The 18,943-nt window shown below is 35.1% G+C and overlaps 1 long non-coding RNA gene across 3 annotated transcripts in view; it reads right to left on the reverse strand.

The window, feature by feature from the left end:
- Positions 1–906: 906 nt before the first annotated feature.
- Positions 907–18,943, reverse strand: part of LOC133093209 (uncharacterized) — a 214,930-nt gene continuing 196,893 nt past the window's right edge. For all 3 annotated transcript variants that reach the window (XR_009701250.1, XR_009701249.1, XR_009701251.1), the window contains one exon: positions 907–988. This is a non-coding gene — a long non-coding RNA (uncharacterized LOC133093209). The remainder of the gene's footprint in view (positions 989–18,943) is intronic.

The following is an 18,943-nucleotide window of genomic DNA, read 5'->3' on the forward strand; positions in this document are numbered from 1 at the left end:
TTTTATTTTTCAATTTGTCCCAACAGTTACTTAGGCAAATGGTGTGTTTATTTCATGTTGTTTTTATTTTATTGTTTGTTTTTAGTATTTGGGAGGGTAGTTTTATTTTTTAGCACTGTATAATTGTGACCATATGTTATTTCTGCGATTTCTCTTATTTATCATTTATTTGTTCTTGAATAATACTGACCTATTTTGGTAAATAAAGCACAAATGCTTGAAAAAAAGTGTAGTTTCTGTTTGTAGGGTAGAGGTATTTATAGATATCAGTTATTAACTTTCCCTTTTATTTCCTTAATTTTAGTTATTTAAATGATGCAATTTGGGACTTCCCTGGCAGTCCAGTGGTTAAGACTTCCCCTTAGAACGCAGGGGGTGCAGTTCGATCCCTGGTCAGGGAGCTAAGATTCCACATGCCTCGCCACCAAAAGACCAAAACAGAAAACAGAAAAAACATTGTAACAAATTCAATAAAGACTTTAAAATGGTCCACATCAAAAAAATCTTTAAAAACCAAAAAATGATGCAATTCTTCTGTAGTGATTTGGTAGTTATACATCATGTTTATATTTTACATTACTTTATATTTCCCTTAAGATGTCCACATACATTCTTTATACCTTATACTTGGGTCATTATCAAAGCCAAGAATGAAGCAAAATAGTTGGCTACTCCCTGCTAAGATGAAAATCTTGCTACATGTTCTCTTTTATAATCCTCCCACTCTTCCTTCCACTCCCATGCCCACATTTATCTTTCTAATTTTTGTCAATATAATCTATATTTTAATACCAACTCGTTGTTGTTTAATTTTTAAAAACATTTAAGTACTTTATTCTGCCAATGGTTTTCACATTTTCACTCAGTTTTCTGAAAAGCATATTACCAACAATTGTATAATCTTACCTTTATGTTCCTTCACTGCTGTATTCTTATCCCTGCACAACGACTGGAACATCATGTGCTCTCAGGAATTCTGGTTAAGGAACTAACACAGTAGAACAGGAGAGAGAAGATAAGAACCCCACCAAGTAAAATTTAAACCCGCATAATAAACATTGTTTCTGTGAGTGCATGTTACCAGAAACATGTTACCACCAAGATTATGGTAATTCCATAGAGTGGATTTCACCTTGATAACCCCATCTCTGCCATGGTCAAAAACACAGGCAACACACAAATCCATACAAATGGGATGAACACTTTACTATTTCCCATGTGCTCAGACTCTTGGAATGTGAGGTGCCTACACTAACTTCATTGTCATTAGCCCTTTTAATGGATTCACCTGCAAGTAAACATTGGTCTCAAACTTGGCTACACATTGTAATAACATGGGGAGATTCTTAAAAGATCTTAATGACCTAGCTACTCACCAGATCAATTAAATCCAAATCACTCTGGTTGAGACCCAGCTGTCAGTATTTTCTAAAGCTTCTCATGTGACTACAGAATGCAACCAAGAATAAGAATATAGGAGACTTAATGGAATCTGAACACTCAGTCCAGTTTTGCTTGTGGATATAACACAACCCAAGCTTTATTGGACACTTAAAAGTGATCCTGGGAAACAGAACTTTGTTCTGGAATAGGATAATCACATCAAAATGATAAAAAAGCACTTGTATCATTGTAATAACTGTTTCATCATTTTTAACATGCAGATGAATGGAGAGTCCAGCTGTATTTTGGGGTAAGAGGGGAGACAACAAAATGGTTCCTCAGAGTTGCTCAGATAGCTCAGTTAAAACCAACATGGAAAAACAGACTATAACCCACTTTTTAAAAATTAAGAGTTTTGTTTCAAAATTTGGTTTGGGCTCTATTCCACACACACACACACACAAAAAAATATCGAAGTTACGGCCCTGACATTGAGGTCCTACAATCTTTTCTGTTATTTTTAGGCAGATTACCACATAGATGTTTCCTAATTTTATAAGCCTCAGATATTTGAGTTCAGAATATGGGCCAGATTATTTTATTTTGAAGGCTGCCTGAGTAGAGTCAAGAAAATAGTCCCTCTGGAAATGTCTTTTGAACATTGTTACCATAACTAATATAATGCTTGACTTGAGATAAGAAACAGAAAAAACAAACAAACAAAAACAAAATCCATGCACACTTTTGGTGGTATTTTATATATACATCTTCCTAAACACATTGTTAGGTAATATTTTAGCAGAACTGTTCAAGCTATAGTTAGCATTACTTTACAAGGGAAAGAGCCAATTAGCTGTTTTACATATGATGACGATCTTATTTTATTGTTACTTTTTTAAATTTAAAATTTGTTTGACAGCATCAATCAATTTATTTGTTATTTTTTCTTCCAGCTTTATTGAGGTATAATTGACAAATAAAACTGTAAATATGTAAAGTGTACAATGTGATGATTTGATATACATATACCTTGAGAAATTATTACTACTATCAGGTTAATTAACACATTCATCACCTCATATATTTACCAGTTTTTTTTGTGTGTAATGAGAACAGTTAAGATCTACACTCTTAGTAAATCAAGTATATGACACAGTATTATTAACTGTAGTCACCATGCTGTACATTAGAATCGATCAATTTAATAGTTAACACACTCAGATGTCTTAGGAAAGTGAAAACATCTACAGATAAGAGTGAGTTAAATTAGCTTCATGGAGCTATAACTTCTCATTATTTTTGGTCTATTCACTGCTAGGTAATATCTATTCATTTTTTTGTTTGTGTCGTTGTTTAGAAATATGTTGTTAGGGCTTCCCTGGTGGCACAGTGGTTGAGAATCCACCTATCAATGCAGGGGACACGGGTTCGAGCCCTGGTCTGGGAAGATCCCACATGCCGTGGAGCAACTAAGCCCGTGTGCCACAACTACTGAGCCTGCGCTCTAGAGCCCATGAGCCACAACTACTGAAGCCCACACGCCACAACTACTGAAGCCTGTGCGCCTAGAGCCCGTGCTCCGCAACAAAAGAAGCCACCGTAATGAGAAGCCTGGGCACCACAACGAAGAGTAGCCCCCGCTCACTGCAACTAAAAAGAAAGCCTGCACACAGCAACGAAGACCCAATGCAGCCAAAAATAAATAAATATATAAATTTATAAAAAAAATATGCTGTTAAAAATATGCCCAATGCACTTGTCAGACAGCAGCCTTAATTATATTTTAAGAATGTTTTCTTTGTAATAGAATATGGATTTCCCAAGATACACAGCTTGATTGAAAAATACTGAGCAGAATATAAGATCCTTGGACTCTCATCTTACTGAAAAATAATCAAGAAGATAATGTGAATTAAATGCCTTCTATAGTGATTTTCGTATAGTCCAGTGGTTCTCAAATGGGACCCCTGGAGGAGCACCATCAGCATCCTTGGGAATTTTAGAAATGCAAATTCTCAGACTCCACCCAGCCCTACTGAATCAGAAACTCTGAGGATGGGGCCAAAGTCTGTTTTAACATGCCTCCTCTGTGATTCTGTTACACTCTAAAGTTTGAGGATCTCTAAAACAGTAGAAGTGCAAAAAAAAAAAAAAAGGCAATAGAATAAAACAAAATAACAAAAGCTATGTCTCCTCTACCACCTTTTTGTTTTATCTTGTTTAGAAAATAATTTGTATTAAAACATAGTATTTGCCCAGGAAATCTGTTTTTATCTCCAGCAAAATTAATCAGGGTACCTATCATTCTATTATATTTTTCCATTACATGTCAAAGATTCATGACTGGTTTTCAACATCTTTTAATGTACATTAATTCCTTAAATTTGCTTTCAAAAATTCTTTCAAGCAGCAGAGTGTTAGGTTTCACATGTGCTTACTTCCCTCATTGAGATAATGTTACTATAATGATCTCACTTATATGTTGCATAATTAGATCTAATATCTCTCTAATGAGATACACCATGTTATTTGGAACCAGATGCTCTATCATGGATAGCAAAGGACACTCTACACTAAAATTTCCAAGACATTCAAGAATAATATAAGTAGTCATTTCATACAAATTATTCTTTCCTCCTTTCTTCGAGAATTTAGTTGTTTCTAGATGGATATTAACATTCAGAATAATTCAAAAGACTAAGGGAGTCACCTGGCTTTGGCACAAAACATAGTGTATAACAATTATTTGCTTCAAGAATCAAGACTGGCTTTCAGTTATTAAAAAAAAATTTTACTGAGAACATAGACCGCATTGCTCTAACATCCTTGCATTTGTGCATTTACAGTATATGTTAAATTTTATGATATTATAGTTTAAGAAAGAATTTTTTCATATGAAGAATGTATCTATTAAGAAAGAGCTGCATGTAGGCTTAAGAATGTGGTAGTCATTTTTTCAGTACCTGCTTATGTAGGTTCAATAAATATGAGATGGAAATAAGTACATTATCTCTATGGAGCTTGCTTAATTGGTTATTCACTCATATTAAAATACCTATGGGCATATTTAACATACAAAAATGAATACACAGAAGACATATGTAGATACACAAAGTAAACTGCATGGAGGCATAGCTACTAATATATGTTCAATGGTATTTTCATCTCTCTGCTGAAGGTAAATATGTAACTATCTAAACTGTATTTGCTTGTTAATGAAACCAGAGCATGCAGCGTCTTATGAAAGTGTGGTGAATTAACGGCTAAGACGACCTCACCTTCCTGCAGCCTTCTGAGTCTCTACAGAAGAGGAAATTAAGGGAGACAAACTGAACTGTGATGCTCTGGGACTCCCTTGATTCTGCCTGTCACCGTTTTAAGCTGGCTCAAAGCCTCAGGGGAGTCTGTCTGTTCCAGCCTTCCTCAGCCAGCCAGAAGGTAACGGCCCACTGCTTTTATTCATTACCCTGAATGTAATGCACTAAATTTAACAAGTAACACACTCAGCGGGAATTTATTGGGCCTTTTGCAGCATGATTGCAAGGTAGGATATGGATATGGATTCCAATTACTGTTGACACCCAGATAAGAACAAAGCCTGTATATAATTATTAGTCAAAGTTGATATTTTAGGAAAATGACAATAATAAAGAAAGAAAAACAAACAAACAAACAAACATTTCTATACTATTTGAAGCAAATGTTCCCCGGTTGAAAGAACTCTTCCTGGTTACACGATAGGAGCATTCCAATTAAAGAGAATAGCAATAATAAAATAGCAACATAGAGGCAAAGTGGTCCTATAAAGCAACAATTTTCACATAAAAATAGCTGTGTGGAGCACATATACAGTAGAGAGAAGACTAACAAATTCCAAACATAGACTTCTGTGCACTATGTAAACAAATGGTCAACTTTAAATAAGGATTTACTATTTTAAGGAGAGAAAATAATCCATTTAATATTATTTCAGATGGTAACTATAGATCTATTAAAATGTGGCAGGAGGAGTGATTGTAAAAAGATATGGTGTTACACTTTCATGTCTATAACACTGGAGTTACCTGATGATGAAAATTCAATATTGTTGGCATATAGATATTTATGATGTCAAAGTCTTTGGGCTGCAATAAGAAGATGGGAGAAGCTAGAATTTTTACTCACTTTGGGCAAGGGCTTGTTGGTGTTATTTTTTATTTTATTTATAAAGGCTATGGGAACACGATAAATGTAAAGGCATAGGAGAAAGGGAACCTGATATTATTTTACCAGACTGTATGTGAATGAAATATGTTGAAAAATATAAGGCACATGAAAACAAAGGGAGCATCACTTTCTCTGTTATTAACCCAAATGACCAACTTAAATTATTGAAATAAGAGGCAACATGCATTGCTGTTAAAGGCTTGAACCCTCACATTACACAGAATCATATCCTAGCTTTAATAATTACTAGCACTCTGACCTTGAGCCACTAATTTAGTCTCTCTTATGCTGTGTGCCCAAGTGTAAAATAGGAATGATTATAGTAACTACCTGTGTTGTTATATTGACAATACTGTATTACATACTTCAAAGTTGCTAAGAAACTAGATCTTAAATGTTCTCACCACAAAAAAGAAATGCTGATCATGGGACACATTGGAGGTGTTAGCTAATGCTATGGTGGAAAGCATATAGCAATATATAAATGTATGAAATCAACATGTACACCTTAAACTTATATTTACAATGTTATATGTTAATTATATCTCAATAAAAATAATCTGGTAAATTATTTAATATAGTTCTAATCACAAAATAAACACTCAATAAATATTAGCAAATTTTGTTATTTTGTATTATTTTAATCAACTCAGCATCAAGAATCATTAAACCAGGAAACAAATACCATCATAATCTTTCTTTTACACCTGGATATGCTTCAGTACAAATCTGAGCTCAAATATTTAGATGGGAAAAAGGGATATTTTATTCCTCTCCTGATTAGTTTAGAGTTAAGGATCATAATTTCATGGCAAAGCCTTGTCATGTAACTGTGAAGTTAAAGTGCATTTCTGATACTCAGCATGCTAAGGTGTGACACTGGTCTAATGATAGCTGCCTTTGAGGGCAGACGGTAAAATCGGAGGAAATATACGTGTATGTATATGTCCATGATCTATAGATGGACCCTTGTATTTAATTATCACTGCAATGAGATCTTGGTAGATCCCATCATATCCCCATTACTTAGCAAATGAAATGAAGGATGAAACACGTCAATTGGTCTTTTCAAACATGTTAATTGGTCTTTTTAATAGCAAGAGCCTCACTCACCATAGATCAAAGTGACCATAAGTCAGTGTTCATTCTACTATAGTAACCTCCCTTGGTAGGTGAGAAGATAAAGGTGGATCACTGACAAACTGTATTTGTGTGAGTGTGTGTGTGTGTGTATGAAAAAAGCATGTGCTCTTGGTAGTTAGTACAGAGTTTGGGTTAAACAGAGAGCAGGTAATGAAAATCATCTATGTTAAGCCATGGTTTTCCCTGACTTTCCTAAGAATGTCATGGAACTTACCTATTTAAGGCCTTAAATAATTGAAATATTGAGATAAAATTATCTACAGAAGTGTAAAGAGGGACTTCTATCTCAATGTCATCTACTGATGCTTCAGGGGAATCAGTGTTCATAAGGCCCATAACGCCAAAGAAAGCAGTTAAGTAACATGAATTCCATCAACCTTCAGGGAATCCAGGCATAACAATGGAATGATTACTTAAACTGAACAATTTAACCAAAACTACCAATCAAAGAGTATTATAGTATACATATGAGGCTTAATATGTTTACCATCGAATTCTATCACTACCCCAGAACAGTTTTTATTCTACAATATAGAGGATTCACATGCAAAAACTATTCATATAACTTAAAATAGAGACCAAGACTTCTCAATCAGAGAAACATGAATAACACAATATGACTTTAAAAAAAATTAAGATGAAATAAAATATTTTAAGTAACTCATGAGTTACTTAAATGAGTTACTTAAATGTTTACATTGAAGGAAATTCATTCATTCATTCATTCATTCACTCATTTATTCAACAATGTTACATTAACTGCCCTCTCTTGGCCAGTTCTGTGCTAACTCTGAGGATACAGCACTAAATCAGACAGTGCCACTTCCCTTATAGTAATGGAGAAAGATATGAAATAATCATATAGTTACAATTTTAATGAGGATGTTGACTGCAGTGGAAGTCTATATTAGGATTTAAATCTGCTCTTGGACAGCGGGTCATAATGGTATCATCGGAAAATAACTTCACATGCGCTAATGCACTCAATCCTACACCAACCCAATGAAATCAGTACTACTACAGTCATCCCATTCACAAATGAACAGAGGAAAGAAAGGTACTAAATATCTTAAATCATACAGTCAGTAAGGGTTTGATGCAAAATACAAACACAGACCATCTGGTCTTAGATTCTGCTCTTAACTACTATACCATAGAAGTTCATGTGCATTTGTGAAGGGATAATGAAAACACACTCCAGATAGAAAGAGATGCATATAGGATGAACCAGAGCAGCACCGTCCAACAGAAATGTGAGCCACATACATATGATAATTTTCTAGTAGCCATGTCAACAAAAAGTAAAAAGAGTTTGGTACTGTACTCTGGAAAAATGATTTGACAGCTTCTCATAAATCTAAATATGCAAATACCATATGACTGATGGACTCAAGCATTTACCCTAGATAAATTACAACATACATTAACACAAAAACGTTCACAGGAATGTTTATGGCAGCTGTATTTATAATAGCAAAGACTAGAACCAATCCAAGCGTGACTCAATGGGTGAGTAGTTAAACAAAGTGTGGTACCTCCATACCACGGAATGCTACTTGGCAATAAAGAGGGATGAACTATTGACGTATGTGACAATTTGGATCAACCTTCAGAGAATTATTCTAAAGGAATAAAAACAATTCCCAAAAGAAATATCTTGTAGGATTCCATTTACTTAACATTCTTGACACGCTAAAATTACAGAAATGGAGAACAAACTAGTGGTTGCTACAGGCTAGGGCTGGGGGGTTGGGGATGGAGCACAGGAATGGGGTAGTTGTGGTTATAAAAGCACAACACAAAGAATCTTTGAGATGAAGGTACTGTTCTGAATCTCGATGTGGTGGTGGAAATATGTATTTACAAATGTGATAAAATTGCATAGAACTAAACTCACACACACACATAAATACAATTAAAATTAGGGACATCTGAATAAGATGTATCATTGTCAATAGATATGGTGACAATAGATTTGCAAGATGTCACCATTGGGTAAAAGTGAGTAAAGGGAACACAGGATTTCTCTGTACTGTTTCTTCAACTGCATGAAATCTAGAATTATCTCAAAATAAAAATGTTAATTAAAAGAAAAGACACAGATTAAGTTTAGTGTTTATTTTATTTAAGCCAATATATCCAAAATATTTTCATTTCAACCTATTAAACAATATAAAAATTCATGAGATATTTTACTTTTTTTCATACTGTCCATTTAAACTGGCCACATTCCAAATGCTCAGTAGCTACATGTGGTTAGTGGCTACCATACTGGACAGCACCGGTATAGGGAATACAAAGACAAGAAGTGAATATAAGGTTTAAGAGGCAGGCATGAGTCAGGTTATGGAGATAGCACTTGTAATAAAATCCAGAGTCTTTGCAATGGTCTACAAAGCCCGATGTTACAGCCACCTCCACTGCTTTCTCCCTCTCTCATTCTCCTCAGCCATGCTGGAGCCCTTGCTGTTCCTGGGAAATTCCATGCATGCTCTGACCTCGCCTTGCTCTTGCTGTTTTTCTGTGTGGAACCCTCACCCCAGGAGATCACTTTGACTTGCTTCCACACTGTCTCTGCTCAGATCTCTGTCAAAAGGTCTTTCCTGACTTATAAAAGAGCAAATTCCTCTCTTCTCCAAAACTATCACCCATTCCACTGCTTTAATTTTCTTGATGCTACTTATACCATCTGACATTCTATGTACTTACTTGTTTATTGTCAGTTTTCCACAGAACATGGAACGGTGCCTGGCACACAGAATACATAGAGTGAATATTTGCTGAATGAATTGTTTGATGATGCTTAACTCTCTCACAGCTCTCAAATAAACTGCCTGCCTCAGGTAAAATCTACATTTTCCTTGAATTCAAAAACTGACTTAATAAATTTCAGAATAAATTTCAGAAATAGGGTAAAGTCTCCTGAGTTTTAAAAGTACAAAGTGCAGAAACAATCTGTTGACATTCCAATAAGATCAATAACGTATTTTTAATACAAAGATAAAGCTTTCAGCTAAATTTTTTCTAAGATTGACACTTATTTTAGAGAACTCATTTCTGATATAAGATTATTTTATTTATATTTTGTTCCTATATTCATGATAAATTTATTTACATCTTGCCCCAAAATTCACTTTTCTTTTTTTCTCTTTTTTAGCATATGTGCTGCCGAAGTGAGCATAAAATTCACTTTTCTATGAAGTAAGTTTTATTCAGAAATTCTGAAAAATGGTATTCACTATTCCAGAAAATGCTGTCGAAGCCCTCCTAATGCTCTGGGCCTTCCATGACATACCACCTTCTTAGAGATGCATTCTCCAATAACTGCAATCAGAATTTCTTTCTCTCTAGCACTTCCATTATTGCAGGAGATATGTCCCTTAATTCAACACCTTTCCCAGTCTACTTATATCAAAAATATTTATGAAAATGTTCTCTCTCCAGGAAGGCAAAAACTCTTTTTTTCTCTCTGTCACTAGCATAAGGCTTTACACTTCTCGGTTGGACTTAGATAAATATTTGATGGATTGAATGAATTCTGTTTTGTTTTAATAATGTATGCATATATCTAGTGTAAAATACGTGGTAGGCAAACATTGTATAAGATACCTCTCAAACACAAATTCACACCACACAGTAATTTTTCCAGAAGAGAACTAATAGTTCTTAAGCTCCTATGATACATTAAAGATTTTACACGTGATCTCATTTAGTCCCCTTAATATATAGATTATTATTATTATTAACTTTGTATCTAAGAAGAAATGGAAGCTCAGAAAGAACACATAACTTTTACAAGGTCTAATGGCTGTTAAATGTCAGGATTCTCCTTGTCTGCAGAACCCTCAAGGCCAAAGTATTATTTCACACTTTATAGTAGGGACCACATACTTCAACATAGAGAGATGGGTTTGGAGACCTTTGGAGGATTTTGGGGTGATATGAGGTATATATTTTGTTACCAGAGTTACCCAAAGTTTCTGGAACCCCAAGGAAGACATTAATAAATTAGGGATTATCTAGAGAAATGCAACCAAGATATGTTGAGCTCCTAAAACTATATTTTATGTAAGATTAAGGAATTGAAGTCTTTTCTCCAAGAAAATAGTAAATGATACTGCATGATAAGGATTTGGCCTTACCTAAAGAGAGGTCTGACCTTTGTACCTGGCTCCTGGGAGGTAACCTCTGAACCCTTGGAAATTCCCAAGTGGTAGGAGTATCTATTATTCATGGTGGACCTTTTGGACAACCTGGTAAATCAATCAATCAATCATGCATATATAATAAAGCCCCAATAAAAACCCTGTACGTTGAAGCTCACGTGAGCTTCTCCTGTTGGCAATGTATCATGTGTGTTGTCACACATCATTACTTAGAAGGGAAACACATTCTAAGGACAATGGAAGCTTCCACGTGGAACCCTCCCAGTCTCCGCGTGTGTCTCTTCTTCTGGCTGATTTTCAGTACCATGTCCCTGTAATAACTGAAACTGTAAGTATAGTAGATTTAATTTATTTCTGTGAGCTGCTCTAGTGAATTATCAAACCTGAAGGTAGGTTTGAGAAACCCTGAACTTTCAGAAGAAAGGGTGGTCTTGTGTGGATTCTTCCCTTTAACTTTGTAGTTGGCCCCTAACTCCTTGTAGTTAAGCTATAAAATCTTGGGCAGACTGGAAGATCATACCAGTCTGGAAGACCATACCCTTTATCTGTGTAGATGTATAACAATAATACAATAATTTTAGAGATCCTTGAAGATGGATTATAGCATATTAAAAATTTGTGAAGAGGAGGGGCATGAAAAATGACCTTAAATTTTCAAAGTATTGTCATGTAGACATATTTGATATTGTTAGAAAATATTTGGCGCAATGTAGGCAAGAACTTTCTAAAAATTAGACCTATCCAAAGATATCATTAACTGCCTATGAAAGCAGTAAACTCTCTACCTTTGAATATGTTAATTCCCAGTGTAGAGTGCTATAAGCCAGATGGATTATTGAGGGATTCTGGCCTCAGAGGACAGTGGGTAATTTTTAAGATATCTTCAAACTCTAAGATTCTGCCATTTTATGGTCTATATTTCTTCAAAATAGCAACTAATTGAACCAAGATTACATATTTAATAGGGCAAGTTCTTCAATTTGGCTCTTACAAAATCTGTTAATTTTGTGTTGCTTAAAAATACCAGAAAAAAAAGAATGCCCTAGAATAGAACATTTAAATTTATAAAGTGCTGACTCAATCTTCCCATATAAGTTTCTGTCATTATCAGGATAAATTAAGGAATACTTACTTTAAAATATTAATGGAAATTATCTTTTTTCTGAAAAACAGTTCTATCACCAATACAGAATTTTAACGATGTACCATAAGAACTGATATTCGGTTGCAAATGAATCAAACTCCAGAAAAGCTTTTTCAAATGAATCATAAGTGAATATAAACAAAATGTAAAACTGTCACACAAGAACATAAACTACACACTTAACAACAATTTAATTTAATGCAAAATATATTTACTTGCATTTCATGAAACTTTTTTTCACATTATGATATCCCAATAAATGTCACATCCACAGCGCATGAAAAATGCCTCCTGAGGTTTCATGAGTAATTGCCATTTCTTTACACTCAACTGAATTTTAGGTTCTTGAGTAAAACTCTCAGAGTATGGGTTTTATTGAACAAATAGAAACTAACTTGTTCCCTGATATAAGGAATATTACATTTCACACATTTCTGTTAATATTCTGATCAGCACAAAACATTGTCAGAACAAGCAACACAAAAGCACTTTACTAAAGGGAGCTAATTTCATGGACCTGATAATGTTATGAAATATAAAATAAAATAATAAGAATCCTGCCACATGAGAAGTGTAATAATCCCTGGTCCAACGTAGCTCAGAATATCTTATTGCTATTGCTCCATAGACCCTATAAGTTTGGGGTTGCCTCGGGCTATCCTTGTCTATTTTCACAATAACATCATCGTTTTCTTCTAAAGACTCAGCCTGCTCCAGGTTCCTAACTGTGACAAGTAAGATATGATATGAAATAATAATTTAAAAATTATATATTAGATTAAGTATCTTAATTAAAACAGAAAATTCTTTTTAAAATGGATAACAATGATATAACAAAGCAATATGTCTCTTTTCTTACTTTGGGGGCAAAAGCAGTAGGAAGAATAGAAGTTTAAGAAGTGGGTCATAGACTCCCATATTTCATTTTGTAAATTTATATAACTTCTTGGGAAAATCTCTCCAATTCTTGACATGGAATTAAAATAGATTCAGGGAACCTTAGAACTTGAAGAAAATTCATTAATGTAATCCAGTTCTCAGAGTCTAAGTAAGATTTTCTCCCAGCTTCAAAATAGAATATGGGTCTAATTTTAGTGACGTATTATTGAAAAGCTGGAGTATTTTATATGTGATAGCATAGCTTTGAACTCAAAGCATCCATACCAATGGAAAACTAGCTATAACTTATCCCCAATAAATATGTAAAGGAAAGATATATCCTCTTCATATCTGGCAAGGAATATGAGATTAAAGCATGTCAATAATGAGCTAACTATAAATTAACTCCATCTAATTTTCCAGTTTTTTTTCATAAGAGGAATCAAAAAGACAACCACAGAGGTGGCTATTTAAAAAGCCATACATTTCTGAAAGTCCATAAACAATCACATGCTTTTATTTGTATTCCCAAGAATACACACATACTTCTGTTTTTAAATGACAATTAACATTTCATATAATGTCTTCACATTTTTATCTCAACTCTGCACTCCTCAGGATCGTGGCAGAGTTGTACCATCTTCTTGGAGAGCAGGCTAGAATTGTTCACGTGCCCCACCACAAGACAGTTCTGATGCTTTGAATTGTCCCTGTAATTTAGCCCATACTGATCTTCTCTAAAGTTCTTATAAAGTTAAAGGTCACCACAAAAGTCTAGTTCTAATGCAATATTCCTCATTCCTTTCTGAGAATGAACTAGAATTATTTTATATTGAAGAAGGTCTACATATGTACCTTGTGTTTGTTCAAGGCTACTTCCCCTGGAATTTCTCCATAATTTAATCCAATTTCAGACATACAAGTGGAATAATCCATAGTTTGATATTCACTAGGGTAAAGGTGCTCAAACCTGCTCAGTTGATGGAATCCGTGGTGATTAAGGTACTCTTTTTGAAATATCATAAAGTAATGTTATATTAAATTCTAACATATGAGTTTGAAATATTTGATTCCTGGATGATGCAACCATAATTAAATACTTAGAAAATCACAAACTTCCTCCCACTTAGTCACAATAAAGACAGGTTTTCTATGTGCCTCCTGGTGGGATGGATACAATACCATTTGCAAACAAATCTTACTAAAAAAAGGAAAAGAATCTGAATGTAGCATTTCAGTGAAGCACTTGGTTTACAGGAAACACCAGTAGAGAAGAACATGACTAATGCCACTTTAGGGATGAAATCAGCAAAATCCAGAATGAGAAAGACACTAAAGGGTAACTGATTCTGTTTCATCAACAAATAAATTGCAAAGAACTGAAAGAAGAGGAACCTATATATTGAAAGGGACTTTGGACACATGTCAACAAAATGCCATGTGTAGCCCATGTCTGCATCCTCATTCAAACAAATTAACGTTTAAAAAATGAGACAATCAGGAAACTTCCTACACTTATGGGATATTTGATGATATTAGGGAACTATTGTAAATATTTGTAGGGTAATAGTGATACTGTGCTTTAAAAAAGGCAGTGCTCTACTTTTAGAGACACATACTGAAATATTTATAAATGCCTGCATATTATATGATGGATGAGCTTGCTTCAGAATAATCCAGGAAATTAGAAATGAGTGAATGGTGGGTACAGATGAAACCAGATTGGCCATACATTGATAAAAGTTGAATAGTTGGGTGTATATCCAAAGAAAGTGAAATCATTATCTCAAAGAGATATCTGCAACCCCATGTTCATTGCAGCATTATTTACAAATAGCCAAAACATGGAAACAACCTAAGTATCCACTGATGGATAAATGGATAAAGGAAATGTGGTGTGCATGTATATGTTTGTGTGTGTATACTTAATATATGTATATATAATATAGTGGAATATTATTCAGCCATAAAAAATAAGGAATCCTGTCGTTTGTGACAACCTGGGTGAACCTTGAGGGCACTGTGCAAAATGAAGTAAGTCAGATAGAGAAAGACAAATACTATATGATCTCGCTTATATATGGAATCTAAATTAAAAACGAACCTATAGAAACAAATTGTAGGTTGATGGTGGCCAGGAGCTGGGGAGTTGGGGAAATGAGTGATGATGATCAAAGGGTACAAATTGCCAGTTATAAGATGTATGAGTTCTGGAGATGTAATGTACAGCATGGTGACTGCAGTCGACAACACTATATCGAACACCTGAAATTTGCTGGGAGTAGATCTTAAATGTTCTTCCCACAAAAAACGGTAACTATGTAACTATGTGAGGTGATGGATGTGTTAAACTAACCTTATTGTGATAATCATTTCACCATATACAACACAATGTTACATGTTAAATGTATCTCAATGCAGCTGGAAAAAAGATGTCAATTTTCCCCCTCCCCTCTAATAAATTATTCAATAATTGAACCTCTATGGGGGATGAGCATTTAGAGGTTCATTATGCTATTCTCTCTAATTTGTATACCTTTGGAATTTTCCATAATAGAAGTTCTTTTTAAAAGAAAGCTGATTACCTAAAATATATTTTCATTAATATTAGAATGAGCAGAAAACCAAAAGAAAATGTAGCAAAAAATACATATGGAAGAGTTTACTGAAAATACAACTCATTCAGTAATATTTGGGGATTGGTGGGCTTCTGACGAGGGTTTGGTTTGAGGTATTCCATTGTTAAACTGTGTCTTCTAGAACAAAGGGCCGTCAAGAATCAGAAGAGGATAACTACCACAAAACCAATATATTTGAATTATGTGCTAATAGAAGCACAGAGAAAAAGATTAAGATTAGCTAAAAGGTTAAAAGGAATACTCTCATTCTTACCTAATTTCACAGACCAAACACTAAGTCATATCTTCTATACAAGTACAGAAAACTTTACAGATTGAAGAGAATGCACAAAGGATACTAGAGCATAAATAATTTAAAAAGCACTTTTATGGTATTTAAAACAGCATATATTAGCCTTTTCTCCTAAATACTGAGTGATTAAACCTAAGCTGTGTATTCATCTCTTTCAGAGTCTATATTTTTTTTTCAGTAATTTCTTTTAGATTGATGTCCATTTTGGTGTCTGGTCATTCAAACAGTTATCAATATTTTGCCTGCTATTCTACCAGCATTGTCTAACTGGTACTGAGCAGTATTGTTAGTAGCCCAACACTATAATACATCCATGTTACTAATTTAATCTGAGCATTTGCCTCAAAGCTTGAGTGAAAACTTTAGCTTTTGTTGGCCCAGCCCTGGTCTTGAACTCATCGGAGTATATTTGTTAGAATTACAGTCAAATTGAACCCACTATTCAATCAATAATTGAACTATGCTCCTAAGATGCTTTTTGTTCAACACTGAAGGAAAATAACACAGCTTGACCCTTGTGAAGTGTTATGAAGATCTGCAGTCAAGTGGAGACTTCTTTTATTCTGGTTGGAGTATTTTGTTGCTATTTTAACCTTGAGCTGGGCAGAATTATGAATAGCTACATAAAATTCCTTTATCTTTGTTGATTCCATGTTAAGAGGCCTTATTAACACAAAGGCATTAAAATTGGATTGAGTCTGTAGCTAAACATTTAATTTTAATGCTTATAAAAACTTAAACTAAGAGGATAATAGCTACCATTTACTGAGTATGTATTTTAACGAAACACCGATATAAGGGCTTTACATACAGCATTACATTTATATACTTTTTCATTATTTATTGGCATTCCAAGAGATCATCCAGCCAGTTGCACCCATCAAGCCCACCACTGTCCTACAGATTTTGCAGTGGCGGTGAGGAAAGTTATTGCAGCTTTTAAATTGTATCCCGCTGTGCGCTGGAGCCAGCTCATACTGATTCAGGAGACTATTATGTGCAGCTTTCTCCAACTTCAAGGTTAAGTGACATCATATTGCTAGTTTAAAATGGCCATGGTGGGAGAATTTACACTACAGAAATTAGTAAACATCTTTTTTTCTCCCCCAGAGAGACAACTGTTAGACATTTACCAATACATCATTGTTATTGCTACTGCAGTGACTGTTTAAAGTTAGGAAATGACTGATATTGAGCAAAGAAGGAGAGAGGAAAATAAACAGCATCAGAACTGTTCTGCCCACTCTGGGAAGCCATTCCCCAAGTTGTTTCATTTCTTGAAAGAATCAGGTGAGAGAGCCATGGTCCTTGGGGCATTCTCTCAATAACTTGGTGGGAGGAGAAATTGGGGAAAGACTCTACATCAGGGGCCAGCAAACTACCGTCTGTGTGCTGAATGTGGCTGATTCCCTGTTCTAATAAGTAACATGTTATTGGAACGCAGCCACACCCATTTGTTTATGTGTTGTCTGTGGCTGCTTTCACACCTCAACAGAAGTGCTGAGAAGTTGTGACACAGACTGTATGGCCCACAGAGCCAAAACTATCTACTATCCTTCACAGAAGAGGTCTTCCATGAGTGAAATGGGTTTGGTATATGGATGATGCTTTGAGTTTAATGCATGCAAGGCTGAGGTAGAAATAAGCTTCATTTCTTTGTTTTACCTCAATCTAATGAAGAGAGTTGCAGAAATATAAGCTATGCCCCTCAATGTTATTGTATCTACTCAAGCAATTTCATCATGTAGGATGAGATTTCATCCATTGTGTTGGGAACACTCATTACTGGTCTCACATAGGTTGGGATACCCAGACCTTCTACCTGGATCTCTTTATTCAATCATTCATTCACTTATTCATTCAACAAATATTTATTAAAATCTACTAGGGTCCAGCCTACTAGGGTCCAGCCTACTAGGTTCTTAAGCATTAGAGGTATACTCATGAATAATCAAAGCTCCTGCCCATAAAGAGCTTATATTTTAGCGGGAAAAGCATGCACTTATTTGCTTGTTGTCTAATATCCTATCAAGAAGTGATAAGCACTATGTAGAAAACTTAAAGCAAGAAAGGTAATGGACAATGAATGAAATACTTTTTGAGATGTTTAGGGAAAGCACCTTTAAGGAGGTGACATTTGTGCAGAGAGACCAGAATAAAAGTAAAGGAATGAGTCATGTGTTCCTGGCAGAGGGAACAGTAAAGTCTAAGGCTCTCCAGTGGGCATGTGCTCAGCTGGCTGAGGAAAGGCAAGGTGGAGAGTGAAAAGAGGGGAGTGATGATGTCAGCAAGGTAGGCAAAGGCAAGGTCATATAGGACCTTGTAAGCATGGTAAGGATTGTGTACACTGTTCTAATTACATGGAAAACCACTGGGAAGTTGGAAGGAGGGTGCTGACTTTGACTGATATGCATTTTAGATGAATGCCCTATCTTTTGTGCATAGTAGAGACTACAGTAGGTAATAAGAGGGAAGAAGAGCAGTTACAAGGCTATTGCAATCGTGCAGGCAAGAGATGACCTGTATGTGTAGGGCTTAGGGGTTACTAGAAACCATGAGAAGACAGTTAAAAGGATTTTGGATTGAAAATGCATGTAGAATTCCTAAGTCCTCTTTATAACTGAGTGTTAATTTAATTCTTACTGCATAGAATAGAGAGTGGGGAGGAATTCATACATTCACTCAACAAACACATTGATCATTAATAAGAAAACAAGTGCTATATACTTGAGATTTAAAGTTAAATGAAGCTCAGTTTAGTGGAAAATAGCTGCCAATAACTGGGTTTCTCACATATCAGCTGTTTCCCTTACTTCATACAAACTCCCCTCACCAACCCCTCGCCACCCTGACCTCAATCTCCTCCACTAAGTTCTCTGAATTCATGGGACCCTGCCGGGCCCATGGCTGCTCTCACTCAGGACATCTGAGGCTGCTGCCATTCAAGATGTTCTTCTCATCTAGAGTCTGAGAATGGAAGGAATGGATTAAAACAATATAGTCTATGTGGTACACATGCACACACACACACACACACACACACATCCTAGTTTCAATGTCCAACTGTTGAGTCTTCCAAGTCTTTCCTATA

Source organism: Eubalaena glacialis, chromosome 6 (assembly GCF_028564815.1).
Source record: "Eubalaena glacialis isolate mEubGla1 chromosome 6, mEubGla1.1.hap2.+ XY, whole genome shotgun sequence".
NCBI classification, from domain to species: Eukaryota; Metazoa; Chordata; class Mammalia; order Artiodactyla; family Balaenidae; genus Eubalaena; species Eubalaena glacialis.